The following is a 15088-nucleotide window of genomic DNA, read 5'->3' as shown; positions in this document are numbered from 1 at the left end:
TATTTACCCTGCACACACCACCACCACCACCACCAGAAAAAAAGAAAGAAAAGCATTCTAAGGCCTGTTTCTCATGACCAGCAAAACCATGTTGCACTGCAGGTGGGACAGATGTAATATATGCAGAGAGATTTAGATTTGTGTGGGGTGTTCAAACTGAAATCTAAACTGCAGTATAAAAATAAAGCTGTCTAAAAATAAAGCTAGGCTACATACAGAAGCAGCCAATATTTGCCCTGCATAAAAAAAAAAAAAAGTATTTGCCACCCTTGCATCGCAACATGGTTTGTTCCAGACACAAATTTACTTGCTTTTCTGCTTTACTTACAAACACGAATCAGGCCCAATACTGCAAGAGACTGTTATATATTACTTTTATAATATTCACTAAAAGGATGTTTGAGATACAGCATTTATCTATTATTCACCAACAGTCATAGCTACTGTACCTCCGCAATCTATTTTATTATTTATCGTTTAAATAAATTGTTTTTCATTATTTAGAATGTTTATTTTTAAACATGGTAATTCTATTTTGTAAAAACGTTATTCTTATTTATCTGTTCTCAACAAATGTCAGATCCACTTGGCCTGTGTGAGCCACCTAGCAGAGTCGTGTATATGCACATCCCCTGTCACTGGCCCATGGAAGTGGTAAATTAACTCCTTATGCTCTGGGCCAGTATCACCAAGGCAGCAGATTATGCACTACCCATAGTTTATTGCTAAATTCTGGTGCTTTTCTATTGCTGCACTAAGTGGTCAGATCTTAATAATACCCCTTTCACACTGACAAATATTTCCCGGGTTATTGCACATGAACGCGCATCAACCCGGGAATTTACTCAGTGTGAAAGGGTCCTGAAAGAATATCCCAGGTCGAGCGTCCCGGCATTTCCTCCCAGGTCTTGACCTGGGTTGAAGCCGGAATCAACCCGGGATGTGGTGCAGTGTGAATGTGCCCTACCCGGTATTTTGTATACGGGACTGTAAAAATGCCTCTGATTGGCGCTTTCTTGGGCTCAGAAATGATGATGTCATCTTCCAGAGCCCGGAAAAGAGGAGGAGAAGCCCTGGAAAGTGCCGGGCGGAGGAGACAGGCAATATGGCGACCTGGACTGATCAGGAGATTAGAGAGCTGCTCAGCATAAGGGGGAGGAGGAAATAAAGAGACAGATAACAGGCACAGTGAAGGATGCTATTGTTTCTAAGAACATTGCAAAGCTGCTTGAAGCCAGAGGAATTATCCGGACACAACAGCAAGTTGTTAATAAAATGAAGACTCTGAGAAAGCAGTTCTTGAAGGTGCATGACAACAACCGTAAAAAGAGTGCTGCTGGCCGGATCGAGTGGCAATACTATGATATCTGCCCAAATGTCTTTGGACACACAGCTACCTGCGATCTGGTGAGTCTGTCTTCCAGGTCACAGTACACTGCTGCAGAAGGCAGTCAAGGTCCTGAAGATACACAGACAACCAGTGAAGTCTGCCCGCCATCACCCCTGTTAATTGAGGGCACACCTGAGAACTGTGAACATGAACATGACATATCCACCCACCTGTCCACACATACATCTAGCCATGATGACAGCATATCTGACACTGTTGATGACGTCGTGGAAGCTCAGCCCAGTGACAGTGGGACTGTGCAAAGTGCCGTCGACGTCACCCCAACTTTGCAGAAAAACAGTAACTATATTTTTTAAATTTTAAACACACATAGCACAATATAGGGTTAAATATGAGCCAGTGTTAAAGGTGGGTGGCCGTTTTCTCCACTGCAGCACTTCCCCAATTTTTTCACATCATATGGTGACGATATGGGCTGTCAGGATCCTGAACATCTGACCACGGGAGTTGAGTATGCAGTCAGGGAAGGGGGGGTTAGGTTAGGGAGGGGGAGAAGCTTAGGGTTAGGCTGTTGGGAGTGGGGTTAGCCAACACCCAGGGGGACTTAGCGTTAGGTACTTACCATGTAGGGTTAGGTTTTGGCTGTGGGAAGGAAGAGGTAGGGTTGGTGACAGGGTAGATGGACAATGCAGGAATGCATGAGTAGAGAGGAGCACAGGGGCAAATGCAGGATTTAGTGAGGGGGGTTTCTGTGGGGGGGGGGGGGTGTCTATGTATGTGTGCACATATATATAAACATATATATATATATATATATTAAAAAAAAATAATATATATATATATATATATTAGAGATGAGCGGGTTCGGTTCGTCGAGATCCGAACCCCCCCGAACTTCACGTGGTTTACACGGGTCCGAGGCAGCCTCGGATCTTCCCGCCTTGCTCGGTTAATCCGAATGAGGACGAACGTCATCATCCCGCTGTCGGATTCTCGCAAGATTCGTATTCCATATAAAGAACCGCGCGTCGCCGCCATTTTCACTCGTGCATTGTAGATTGAGCGGAGAGGACATGGCTACGTTCTCTGCCTGAAAAGCTCTATATCTGTGCTCAGTTTGCTGCATTGTAGTGACCACCAGTATATTATAGTAGTACAGTACAGTAGGCCATTGCTGTATCTTGCAGCCCCATGTCAGACTCAGTTCTAGTATCCTGATCAGCGCTCAATACCTGCTGCATTGTTGTGTGACCAGTATATATTACTATATAGTAGTACAGTGTAGCATTTTGGTGACCACCAGTATATATAGTATTACAGTACAGTAGGCCATTGCTGTATCTTGCAGCTCCGTGTCACTTCAAGTATCCATATCTGTGCTGCATTGTTGTGAGCAGTATATAGTAGTACAGTGCTGCATTGTGGTGACCACCAGTATTTAGTAGTACAGTACAGTAGGCCATAGCGTTATCTTGCTGCACCGTGTCACTTCCAGTATCCTGATCAGTGCTTAATATCTGTGCTCAGTGTCAGTGCTGCATTGTGGTGACCAGTATACTACAGTACAATAGTCCAGTGCTGTTCTCGCTGCTCAGTGTCAGTTCTCCGTAGTATCATCAGTGATCAGTATAATCAGTGATCAGTATAATCAGTTCTCAGTATAACCAGTGCGCTGTTAGACGTGCGCCCGTTTTCCGCCATTAGTGCATTGGGATTTAGACAACTGATGAAGTTATTGTGTCCCCGATACAAAATCCCATCTAGATTCCACTTCACTAGGCAGGCGATAGCAACATTTTACCAATTAATATCAGTGATTTCTAATTATTAATTACAGTGATCTTGCCAAATAATTCCAGTGATTTTGTCATTTTCTTCACGTGATTTGGACCAATAATACCATTGATTATAACAAATAATTCCTGTGATATTGAGGTGTTTGTGTCTCTTAGCTTAGCTATCCAGTGACCACAGTACACCTCTTTTTCTCTTTTCTTTGCATCATGGCCCTCATTCCGAGTTGTTCGCTCGCTAGCCGCTTTTCGCAGCAGTGCACACGCTAAGCCGCCGCCCTCTGGGAGTGAATCTTAGCTTAGCAGAATTGCGAACGAAGTATTCGCAATATTGCGAAAAGATTTTTCTTTGCAGTTTCTGAGTAGCTCGAGACTTACTCTTCCAGTGCGATCAGTTCAGTGCTTGTCGTTCCTGGTTTGACGTCACAAACACACCCAGCGTTCGCCCAGACACTCCCCCGTTTCTCCAGCCACTCCCGCGTTTTTCCCAGAAACGGCAGTGTTTTTTCACACACTCCCATAAAACGGCCAGTTTCCGCCCAGAAACACCCACTTCCTGTCAATCACACTCCGATCACCAGAACGAAGAAAAAACCTCGTAATGCCGTGAGTAAAATACCAAACTTCTTAGCAAATTTACTTGGCGCAGCCGCAGTGCGAACATTGCGCATGCGCAGTTAGCGGAAAATCCACCGATGCGAAGCAAAAGAACGAGCGAACAACTCGGAATGAGGGCCCATGTGCTGTTTGGGGACTATTTTTTTAAGTGCCATCCTGTCTGACACTGCAGTGCCACTCCTAGATGGGCCAGGTGTTTGTGCCGCCCACTTGGGTCGCTTAGCTTAGTCATCCAGCGACCTCGGTGCAAATTTTAGGACTAAAAATAATATTGTGAGGTGTGAGGTGTTCAGAATAGACTGGAAATGAGTGGAAATTATGGTTATTGAGGTTAATAATACTATAAGATCAAAATTACCCCCAAATTTAAGCTGTGTTTGAGAGGTTTTTGAAAAAAAACACCCGAATCCAAAACACACCTGAATCCGACAAAAAATTTTAAGGGAGGTTTTGCCAAAATGCGTCCGAATCCAAAACACGGCTGCGGACCCGAATCCAAAACCAAAAAACAAAACCCGAAAAATTTCCTGTGCACATCTCATATATATATATATATATATATATATATATATATATACACACACGCAGACGTACATATTTACATATCTATCTATACACACACATATATATATATATATATATACATATATACACTAACACACACACACACATACATACATGCCTGTACATACATACATACACAAACACACATATATATATACAGTACATACATACATAACTACAAATATATACATACACACGTTGTACGAATACTGTTTTCCCCACCAGTGGCTGGGAGCAGATGGGCAGCAGCGTGAGGACGGAGGGAGCTGCTGTGGCTGAGCATGCGCAGCCCGCAGCTCCTTGCCGGGCATTCTGTAAGAAGAAGTGAGCTACTGTACGTACAGTAGCTCTCCGTTGCTGCAGCAGGGCAGCAGCTTCACGGTCGTGATCGCGTACGCGATCGCGGCTTTTAGCTGAGACAGAGAACATTCGACTCATCAGGGGGGGTTTCCAGGTACTCAGAAATCCCCCCCTGCGTGCGCCACTGGAGCATGAGTGTCATAGAGAATTGCAACAAATGATCATGGCATTCTTTGAACGTTTCATCAATACATCGAAAACTCCAACACAACACCACAGCTCACAATACCCTGAGCAGGGTTATTCGACATTTCTATTTCGTCCTAGAGCATGTTGCGGACACCAAAAGAACCATGGGGTATAGACGGGATCTGCAGGAGACATGGGCATTTTAAGACTTTCAAAGGGGGGTGACCTGGCTCCTCCCTCTATATCTTTCCCCAGACTCAGTTTAGAAAATGTGCCCTGCGAGACGGAGGCACTCGGGGGAGCTCTACTGAGTTTCTCTGAAAAGACTTATGTTAGGTTTTCTATTTTCAGGGAGGTCTGCTGGCTACAGCCTCCCTGCTTCGTGGGACTGAGGGGAGAGCAGTCTAGACCCACTTCTAATGAGTTTCAGGGCTCTGCTGCTGCCAACAGGATGCCTCTGCACCTGAGGGGAGATGAACGCCGGGTACTCTCGGATGCTCGCTCCCACAGCCTGCTGTCACCCCCTCTCAGAGCCAGAAGTCAGAAGACAGGTGAGTATGTGGAAGAAAATAAGACTTCTCTTCACTAAGACGGCATTACAGAGGTACCGCACAGCGAGTGCACAGTGCGCGCCATACAGTACACACCGCTGGGTACAGGGCGCTGGGGGGGGGGGGGGGGGGGCGCGCCCTGGGGAACCTTTTTACCTCAGAAAAGCTGGCTAGTGGGACTAAAAGTGCCTAGGTACAGTCCAAAACCCCCGCCAGGATAAATAAATGTATATTTAAGCAGGACGCAGCGCGCCATTATGGGGCGGAGCTTCTTCCTCACTGCTCACTCGGAGCCATTTCCTCCTCCACACAAGCAGCGCTGGTCCTTCCTCACAAGCAGCAAGTACCAGGGGCATAAGAAAACGAGGGGGGGGGGGGGCAGAATTAATAGATAAATATAGCGCTGCAGCTCTCGGGCACTTGAGGGTGTTTTCAGACCTGCATTTTGGCACTGGGGTGTGAGCTGGCTTTTTCCCTTTGTGTTCCCTGACAGGCTTTGATTTGGGTGCTGTTTTCAGTGGACGACATGTCTGAGGCAGATTATTCCTCTCAGGGGGATAATTTATTGGGGACACCAAATGTTTTGGGGGTGGCCCTGTGGCACCGCCGACTGCTGTCTGGTTATCTACTTTGAATGCTTTAAATACTAATGTTACTCTTTTTAATCAAAAGTTTGATCAGTCTGAATCTCAAATCCAGGTGTGGAAGAGATCAATGGAGGACGCTTTATTGCAGGTCCAGGGCCCTCCGGGGTCGCTCAAACGTGGTGTTGACCAATTAGTTGACACAGATACCGACACAGACTCTGAGGCTGATGTCGACTATGCTGATTCCAGATTAGATCCTAAATTAGCTGAGTATCCAATATATGATTGTAGTTGTTAAAGACATATTACATATTGATGAGGACCCTATTACACCTGAAATGAGGGTCCTTATTTACAAGGAAAAGAGACGCTCAGTTGCTTTTCCTCCATGTTTTGAACTAAATGATCTCTTTGATGGCATTTGGAACAACCCTGATAAAAATGTCTAATTCCTAACCGGATCAAGGTGGCGTACCCCTTTCCTGCGGCTGATAGGGAAAAGTGGGAAACACCACCCACAGTTGACAAGGCCCTAGCGCGCTTGTCTAAACAGGTAGCCCTCCCTGCGGCTCAGTCGACGACCCTTAAGGAGCCGGCTGATCGTAAGCAGGAGGCTACTTTGAAAGCTATTTTTACAACCACGGGATGCAGCTTAGGCCTCTTATTGCGTCAGCGTGGGTAAGTAGCGCTATTGAAAAATGGGCTGAAAGTTTGTCTTCTGATTTGGATAATCTTGATCGGGATAGCATCCTAGTGACGCTTGGTTATATCAGGGACGCGGCTGCGTACTTGAAAGAGGCTGCAAGAGATGCTGGCCTCCTGTGTGCTAAGGCTAATGCTATGTCAGTTGCGGCTAGGCGAGCGCTTTGGACTCACCAGTGGAATGCTGACGCCGATTCCAAGAAAAATATGGAGTCCCTTCCATTTAAGGGAGGTGAACTTTTTGGGGATGGCTTACCTTATGTTCCTGCGCAACAAAAGAAACCACACTATCAAATGCAGTCCTTTCGGCCCAACAAGTATAAAAGAGGCCGAGATAATTTCTTCCTTGCTACCAGAGGTAGAGGAAGGGGCAAGAGAACACCCGCCTCCTTGGGTTCCCAGGAGCAGAAGTCCTCCCCGACTTCTGCCAAATCCACCGCATGACGCCGGGTCTCCCCTACAGGAGACCGCACCGGTGGGGGCACGTCTAAAGCTCTTCAGTCAGGTCTGGGTTCGTTCGGACCTAGACCCTTGGGTGTTGCAAATTGTGACCCAAGGGTACAAACTGGAGTTTCAAGACGTTCCCTCTCGCCGTTTTTTTTTTCAAATCGACCTTACCAACTTCGCTTCCAGACAGAGTTCTGGTCTGTGGAGCAATACAAAAATTGTGTCAAAATCTGGGTGTGGTCCCGGTTCCCCTGGCACAGCAAGGGGAGGGCTTTTATTCAAGCCTTTTTGTGGTACCAATGCCGGATGGCTCGTTAAGACCAATCCTCAACCTGAAATCTCTAAATTTTTTCCTGAAGAAATTCAAATTCAAGATGGAGTCTCTCAGAGCGGTGATCTCCAGTCTGGAGGAGGGGGAATTCATGGTATCATTGGACAGAAAGGATGCATACCTTCATGTCCCTATCTATCCCCCTCATCAAAGGTACCTCAGGTTTGCAATCCAGGATACTCATTACCAGTTTCAGACGTTGCTGTTTGGCCTGTCCACGGCTCCGAGGATTTTCACAAAAGTCATGGTAGAGATGATGGTTCTCCTCCGCAAGCGAGGAGTTACAATTATCCCATACTTGGACGATCTCCTGATAAAGGCGAGATCCAAAGACAAGTTAATACAGGACATTGCACTGTCCCTATCGATTCTGCAACAGCACGGCTGGCTCTTAAACTTGCCGAAATCACAGTTAATCCCAACAACCCGGTTGGCGTTTTTAGGTATGATTCTGGACACAGTCCAGCAGAGAGTGTTTCTCCCTATGGAGAAAGCTCTGGAAATTCAGAGTTTGGTAAAACTCATTCTGAAACCAGTCTCCATTCATCAATGCATTCGGTTGCTGGGGAAGATGGTTGCGGCATACAAAGCCCTCCAGTTTGGGAGGTTCCATGCCAGAGTGTTTCAGTGGGACCTGTTGGACAAGTGGTCCGGATCCCACCTTCATATGCACCGGAGAATAATTCTATCTCCCAACACCAGAATCTCACTCCTGTGGTGGCTCCACAGCTCTCACCTCTTAGAGGGACGCAGGTTCGGGATCCAGGACTGGATCCTAGTGACCACGGATGCAAGTCTCCGAGGTTGGGGAGCAGTCACACAAGGGGTGACCTTCCAAGGAAGATGGTCAGGTCCAGAGACTCATCTTCACATAAACGTTCTGGAGCTAAGGGCCATTTACAACGGCCTTCTGCAAGCGGAGCATCTTCTTCAAAACCGGCCTGTCCTGATCCAATCGGACAATGTGACAGCAGTAGCATACATAAACCGCCAAGGCGGCACAAGAGCAGGAAAGCCATGGCAGAAGCCACAAAGATTCTCCGCTGGGCAGAGACACATACAAGCGCTCTGTCAGCAATATTCCTTTCCGGGGTGGACAACTGGGAAGCAGACTTCCTCAGCAGACACGATCTACATCCAGGAGAGTGGAGCCTCCATCAAGAGGTCTTCACACTAGTGACAAGTCTTTGGGGGGTTCCCCACATAGACATGATGGCGTCTCGCCTCAACAGAAAACTTCTGAAGTATTGTTCCAGGTCCAGGGACCCTCAGGCGGCGGCAGTGGATGCACCGACGTCACCTTGGGTGTTTCCGTCGGTGTACATTTTCCCTCCGCTTCCTCTCATCCCACAGGTTCTGAGAATTCTAAGAAGAACAAAGATTCCAGCGCTCCTTGTAGTTCCAGACTGGCCAAGGAGAATTTGGTACCCGGATCTTCAGGCGTTACTGGTCGAAGATGCCTGGCCTCTTCCTCATTGCGAGGATCTGCTACGACAGGGGCCGTTCGTCTATCAGGACTTACATCGGCTACGTTTGATGGCATGGCCGTTGAATGCCAGATTTTAAGACGAAAGGGTATTCCCAGTGAAGTCATCCCTACCCTTATTCTTGCTAGGAAGGGTGTGACGTCAAAGCACTATCACCGTATTTGGAGGAAATATGTTTCCTGGTGCGAGTCCAAGAAAGCTCCTGTGGAGAAGTTTGACCTTGGACGGTTTCTCCATTTTCTACAAAATGGAGTGGATGCGGGCCTTAAATTAGGCTCCATTAAGGTGCAGATTTCTGCCTTGTCAATTTTCTTTCAGAAACAATTGGCCTCACTTCCTGAGGTGCAGACCTTTGTGAAAGGGGTCCTACACATCCAACCTCCCTTTGTGCCCCCTGTGGCACCTTGGGACCTTAATGTGGTATTGACATTTCTTCAGTCACATTGGTTTGAACCTTTACATAAAGTGGAATTGAAATTCCTCACTTGGAAGGTTGTCATTTTGTTGGCATTGGCATCCGCAAGGCGGGTGTCTGAGTTAGCGACCTTGTCTCACAAGAGCCCTTATTTGATCTTCCATAAAGATAGAGCAGAGTTGAGAACTCTTCAACTCTGCCGAAGGTGGTTTCCTCTTTTCATATTAACCAACCTATTGTGGTGCCAGTGGCTACTGGCGCTTTGGCTGAGGAAAAGTCTCTAGATGTGGTCAAAGTTTTGAAAATTTATGTCGCCAGAACAGCTCCAGTTAGGAAAACAGAGTCTCTGTTTGTCCTGTATGCTCCCAATAAGATTGGGTGTCCTGCTTCCAAGCAGACCATTGCCCGCTGGATATGTCAAACGATTCAGCAGGCTCATTCCACGGCAGGTTTGCCGTTGCCGAAATTGGTGAAGGCCCATTCCACTAGGAAAGTGGGCTCGTCCTGGGCGGCTGCCCGGGGTGTCTCGGCATTGCAACTTTGCCGAGCTGCTACTTGGTCGGGGTCAAACACGTTTGCTAAATTTTTGCTGAATTTTGTTCATGTCCGTTGGCATGTGTTCAGTTGAATGCCATGTTATTCGGCATGTTTATGGCGTGAGCTGGTATAATGCTCACCTTGTTTGTTAATTCCTTTCCTCGGAATGTCCATCTCTCCGGGCACAGTTCCAAACTGAGTCTGGGGAGGGATATAGAGGGAGGAGCCAGGTCACGCACCTTTGAAAGTCTGAAAGTGCCCATGTCTCCTGCGGATCCTGTCTATACCCCATGGTTCTTTTGGTGTCCCCAACATCCTCTACAGACTCATAGAAAAGGATTTACCGGTAGGTATTAAAATCCTATTTTAATCCTTGCCCATACTAGGACCCAAGTACTGCAACATCTAACGCACAAAGTTCAGAGTTTAGTGTATACAGCAATTTAACTTAAACTTATGGCCACATTTATCAATGAGTGATAAATTTCACTGCGAGTGATAAATTGCCCATCCACACAGCTCCCAGATGTTTTTTTTCTCTAACGGATGGCAGTTAGGAGCTGATTGGCTGGAGCACCAACTGATTGGCTGGTGCAATTTATCACTCACAGTGACATTTATCACTCGTTGATAAATAACCATAGTGTGGTTAATAACAAAGTGTTTAAGCATAACTGTTTGTGCATTATGTTTACTTCCTCCTATGGTTTACTTTATTGCAAATTTTGTTTGGGATGGGGGGGTACAGGACGAGTGAGGGTTTCTTATGGCTGTTGTGTTTATTTTGTATAGTGTCTACAAACCTCAAAACAAACACTTATTTTTGTATTTTATACTGTGATATACTGCAGGGACACTGTGGCTATACATTGGTGTAATCTAAAAGCCTACCAGTGTGCAATTTTTGGGGGGGAATTCAAAAGTTATGTGAAACTATATGCATAAGGTACCCAAATGTGCGTATCATGGCCCTCATTCCGAGTTGTTCACTCGCAAGCTGCTTTTAGCAGCTTTGCACACGCTAAGTCGCCGCCCTCTGGCAGTGAATCTTAGCATAGTAAAATTGCGAACGAAAGATTCGCAATATTGCGAAAAGACTTCTCTGTGCAGTTTCTGAGTAGCTCGAGACTTACTCTTCCAGTGCGATCAGTTCAGTGCTTGTCGTTCCTGGTTTGACGTCACAAACACACCCAGCGTTCGCCCAGACACTCCTCCGTTTCTCCAGCCACTCCCGCGTTTTTCCCAGAAACGGTAGCGTTTTTTCACACACACCCATAAAACGGACAGTTTCCGCCCAGAAACACCCACTTCCTGTCAATCACATTACGATCACCAGAACCAAGAAAAAACCTCGTAATGCCATGAGTAAAATACCAAACTTCATAGCAAATTTACTTGGCGCAGTCGCAGTGCGAACATTGCGCATGCGCAGTTAGCGGAAAATCGCTGCGATGCGAAGAAAATTACAGAGCGAACAACTCGGAATGACCACCCATAACAAGTAGACCATGTTTTCCTTGTTTGTGAACAAATAAAAACTATTGTTTCACCATATATACACATGCTGGTAATGTGTTTTTTTGGATAAAAATTGCACCTAAAAAACAAAGGTGGTAAATAAAATAAACAAAATTTAATTAACCAAACATGTTGTGATGAATTTTCTAATACTCAACTTTTCTAATAATGATGAAAGGGTTGTAACTACTATTGTAACCAGTGGCGGAACTACCGCCGGTGCAAGCTGTGCCTTGCACTGGGGCCCGCCCCTGTCAAGGGGCGCAAAGCTGCGCGGCATGTAATGAGTCAGCCCAGGATCATCATTTGCCATCAAGCTGCACCGAGGAGCCTGAGCCAGCGGAGACAGTAAGTATAATCTATTCTTTCTTTCTATATATTCTGTCTGTCTGACGTTATGTGTAAAAAGGGGACGCTGTCTGCCATTATGTGTAAAAAGGGGGATGCTGTTTGCCGTAATGTGTACAAAGGGGGACGCTGTCTGCCGTAATATGTAAAAAAGGAGACGATGTCTGCCATAATGTGTAAAAAGGGGGACGCTGTCTGCTGTAATGTGTAAAAAGGGCGACGCTGTCTGCCGTAATGTGTAAAAAGGGGACGCTGTCTGCCGTAATGTGTAAAAAAGGAGATGCTGTCTGCCATTATGTGTAAAAAGGGGGACGCTGTCTGCCGTAATGTGTAAAAAGGGAGACGCTGTCTGCCGTAATGTGTAAAAAGGGGACGCTGTCTGCCGTAATGTGTAAAAAGGGGGACGCTGTCTGCCGTAATGTGTTAAAAATGGGACGATGTCTGCCGTAATGTGTAAAAAAGGAGATGCTGTCTGCCATTATGTGTAAAAAGGGGGACGCTGTCTGCCGTAATGTGTAAAAAGGGAGACGCTGTCTGCCGTAATGTGTAAAAAGGGGACGCTGTCTGCCGTAATGTGTAAAAAGGGGGACGCTGTCTGCCGTAATGTGTTAAAAAGGGGACGATGTCTGCCGTAATGTGTAAAAAGGGGGGCGCTGTCTGCCGTAATGTGTAAAAAAGGGGACGCTGTCTGCCGTTATGTGTAAAAAAGGGGACGCTGTCTGCCGTAATGTGTAAAAAAGGGGACTCTGTCTGCCGTAGTGTGTAAAAAGGCTACGCTGTCTGCCTTAATGTGTAAAAATAAGAATTTACTTACCGATAATTCTATTTCTCGGAGTCCGTAGTGGATGCTGGGGTTCCTGAAAGGACCATGGGGAATAGCGGCTCCGCAGGAGACAGGGCACAAAAAAGTAAAGCTTTACTAGGTCAGGTGGTGTGCACTGGCTCCTCCCCCCATGACCCTCCTCCAGACTCCAGTTAGGTACTGTGCCCGGACGAGCATACACAATAAGGGAGGCATTTTGAATCCCGGGTAAGACTCATACCAGCCACACCAATCACACCGTACAACTTGTGATCTAAACCCAGTTAACAGTATGACAACAGAAAGGGCCTCTTAAAGATGGCTCCTTAACAATAACCCGAATTAGTTAACAATAACTATGTACAAGTATTGCAGATAATCCGCACTTGGGATGGGCGCCCAGCATCCACTACGGACTCCGAGAAATAGAATTATCGGTAAGTAAATTCTTATTTTCTCTATCGTCCTAAGTGGATGCTGGGGTTCCTGAAAGGACCATGGGGATTATACCAAAGCTCCCAAACGGGCGGGAGAGTGCGGATGACTCTGCAGCACCGAATGAGAGAACTCCAGGTCCTCCTTTGCCAGGGTATCAAATTTGTAAAATTTTACAAACGTGTTCTCCCCCGACCACGTAGCTGCTCGGCAGAGTTGTAATGCCGAGACCCCTCGGGCAGCCGCCCAAGATGAGCCCACCTTCCTTGTGGAGTGGGCTTTTACAGTTTTAGGCTGTGGCAGGCCTGCCACAGAATGTGCAAGTTGAATTGTGTTACAAATCCAACGAGCAATCGACTGCTTAGAAGCAGGTGCGCCCAACTTGTTGGGTGCATACAATATAAACAGCGAGTCAGATTTTCTGACTCCAGCCGTCCTTGTGACAACGTCCAACAACTTGGAGTCCTCCAAGTCGCTAGTGGCCGCAGGCACCACAATAGGTTGGTTCAGATGAAATGCTGATACCACTTTAGGGAGAAAATGCGGACGAGTCCGCAGTTCTGCCCTATCCGAATGGAAGATTAGATAAGGACTTTTATAAGATAAAGCCGCCAATTCAGATACTCTCCTGGCAGAGGCCAGGGCTAGTAACATAGTCACTTTCAATGTGAGATATTTCAAATCCACCTTTTTCAATGGTTCAAACCAATGGGATTTGAGGAAATCTAAAACTACATTTAGATCCCACGGTGCCACCGGAGGCACCACAGGAGGCTGTATATGCAGTACTCCCTTGACAAAAGTCTGGACCTCAGGGACAGAGGCCAATTCTTTTTGGAAGAATATTGACAGGGCCGAAATTTGAACCTTAATGGATCCCAATTTGAGACCCATAGATAATCCTGATTGCAGGAAATGTAGGAAACGACCCAGTTGGAATTCCTCCGTCGGAACCCTCCGATCCTCGCACCACGCTACATATTTTCGCCAAATGCGGTGATAATGTTTCACGGTGACTTCCTTCCGTGCCTTAATCAAGGTAGGAATGACTTCTTCTGGAATGCCTTTCCCTTTTAGGATCTGGCGTTCAACCGCCATGCCGTCAAACGCAGCCGCGGTAAGTCTTGAAAAAGACAGGGACCCTGCTGTAGCAGGTCCCTTCTCAGAGGTAGAGGCCACGGTTCGTCCGTGAGCATCTCTTGAAGTTCCGGATACCAAGTCCTTCTCGGCCAATCCGGAACCACTAGTATTGTTCTTACTCTTCTTTGCCGTATGATCTTCAATACCTTTGGTATGAGCGGCAGAGGAGGAAACACATACACTGACTGGTACACCCAAGGAGTTACCAGTGCGTCCACAGCTATTGCCTGTGGATCTCTTGACCTGGCGCAATATTTGTCCAGTTTCTTGTTGAGGCGAGACGCCATCATGTCTACAATTTGTCTTTCCCAACGGTCTATTAACATGTTGAAGACTTCTGGATGTAGACCCCACTCTCCCGGATGAAGATCGTGTCTGCTGAGGAAGTCTGCTTCCCAGTTGTCCACGCCCGGGATGAACACTGCTGACAGTGCTATCACGTGATTCTCCGCCCAGCGAAGAATCTTGGCAGCTTCTGCCATTGCACTCCTGCTTCTTGTGCCGCCCTGCCTGTTTACATGGGCGACCGCCGTGATGTTGTCCGACTGAATCAACACCGGCTTTCCTTGCAGGAGAAGTTCCGCCTGGCTTAGAGCATTGTAGATTGCTCTTAGTTCCAGAATGTTTATGTGAAGAGACTTTTCCAGACTCGTCCATACTCCCTGGAAGTTTCTTCCTTGTGTGACTGCTCCCCAGCCTCTCAGGCTGGCGTCCGTGGTCACCAGGATCCAATCCTGAATGCCGAATCTGCGGCCTTCTAATAGGTGAGCCTTCTGCAACCACCACAGAAGTGACACCCTTGTCTTTGGTGACAGGGTTATTCGCAGGTGCATCTGCAGATGCGACCCTGACCATTTGTCCAACAGATCCCTTTGGAATATTCTTGCATGGAATCTGCCGAATGGAATTGCTTCGTAAGAAGCCACCATTTTTCCCAGGACTCTTGTGCATTGATGTACTGACACTTTTCCTG

The sequence above is a fragment of the Pseudophryne corroboree genome, chromosome 6 (assembly GCF_028390025.1).
Source record: "Pseudophryne corroboree isolate aPseCor3 chromosome 6, aPseCor3.hap2, whole genome shotgun sequence".
Classification (NCBI taxonomy): domain Eukaryota; kingdom Metazoa; phylum Chordata; class Amphibia; order Anura; family Myobatrachidae; genus Pseudophryne; species Pseudophryne corroboree.
The sequence above is the reverse complement of the archived record's forward strand: the minus strand, read 5'-3'. Positions refer to the sequence as shown.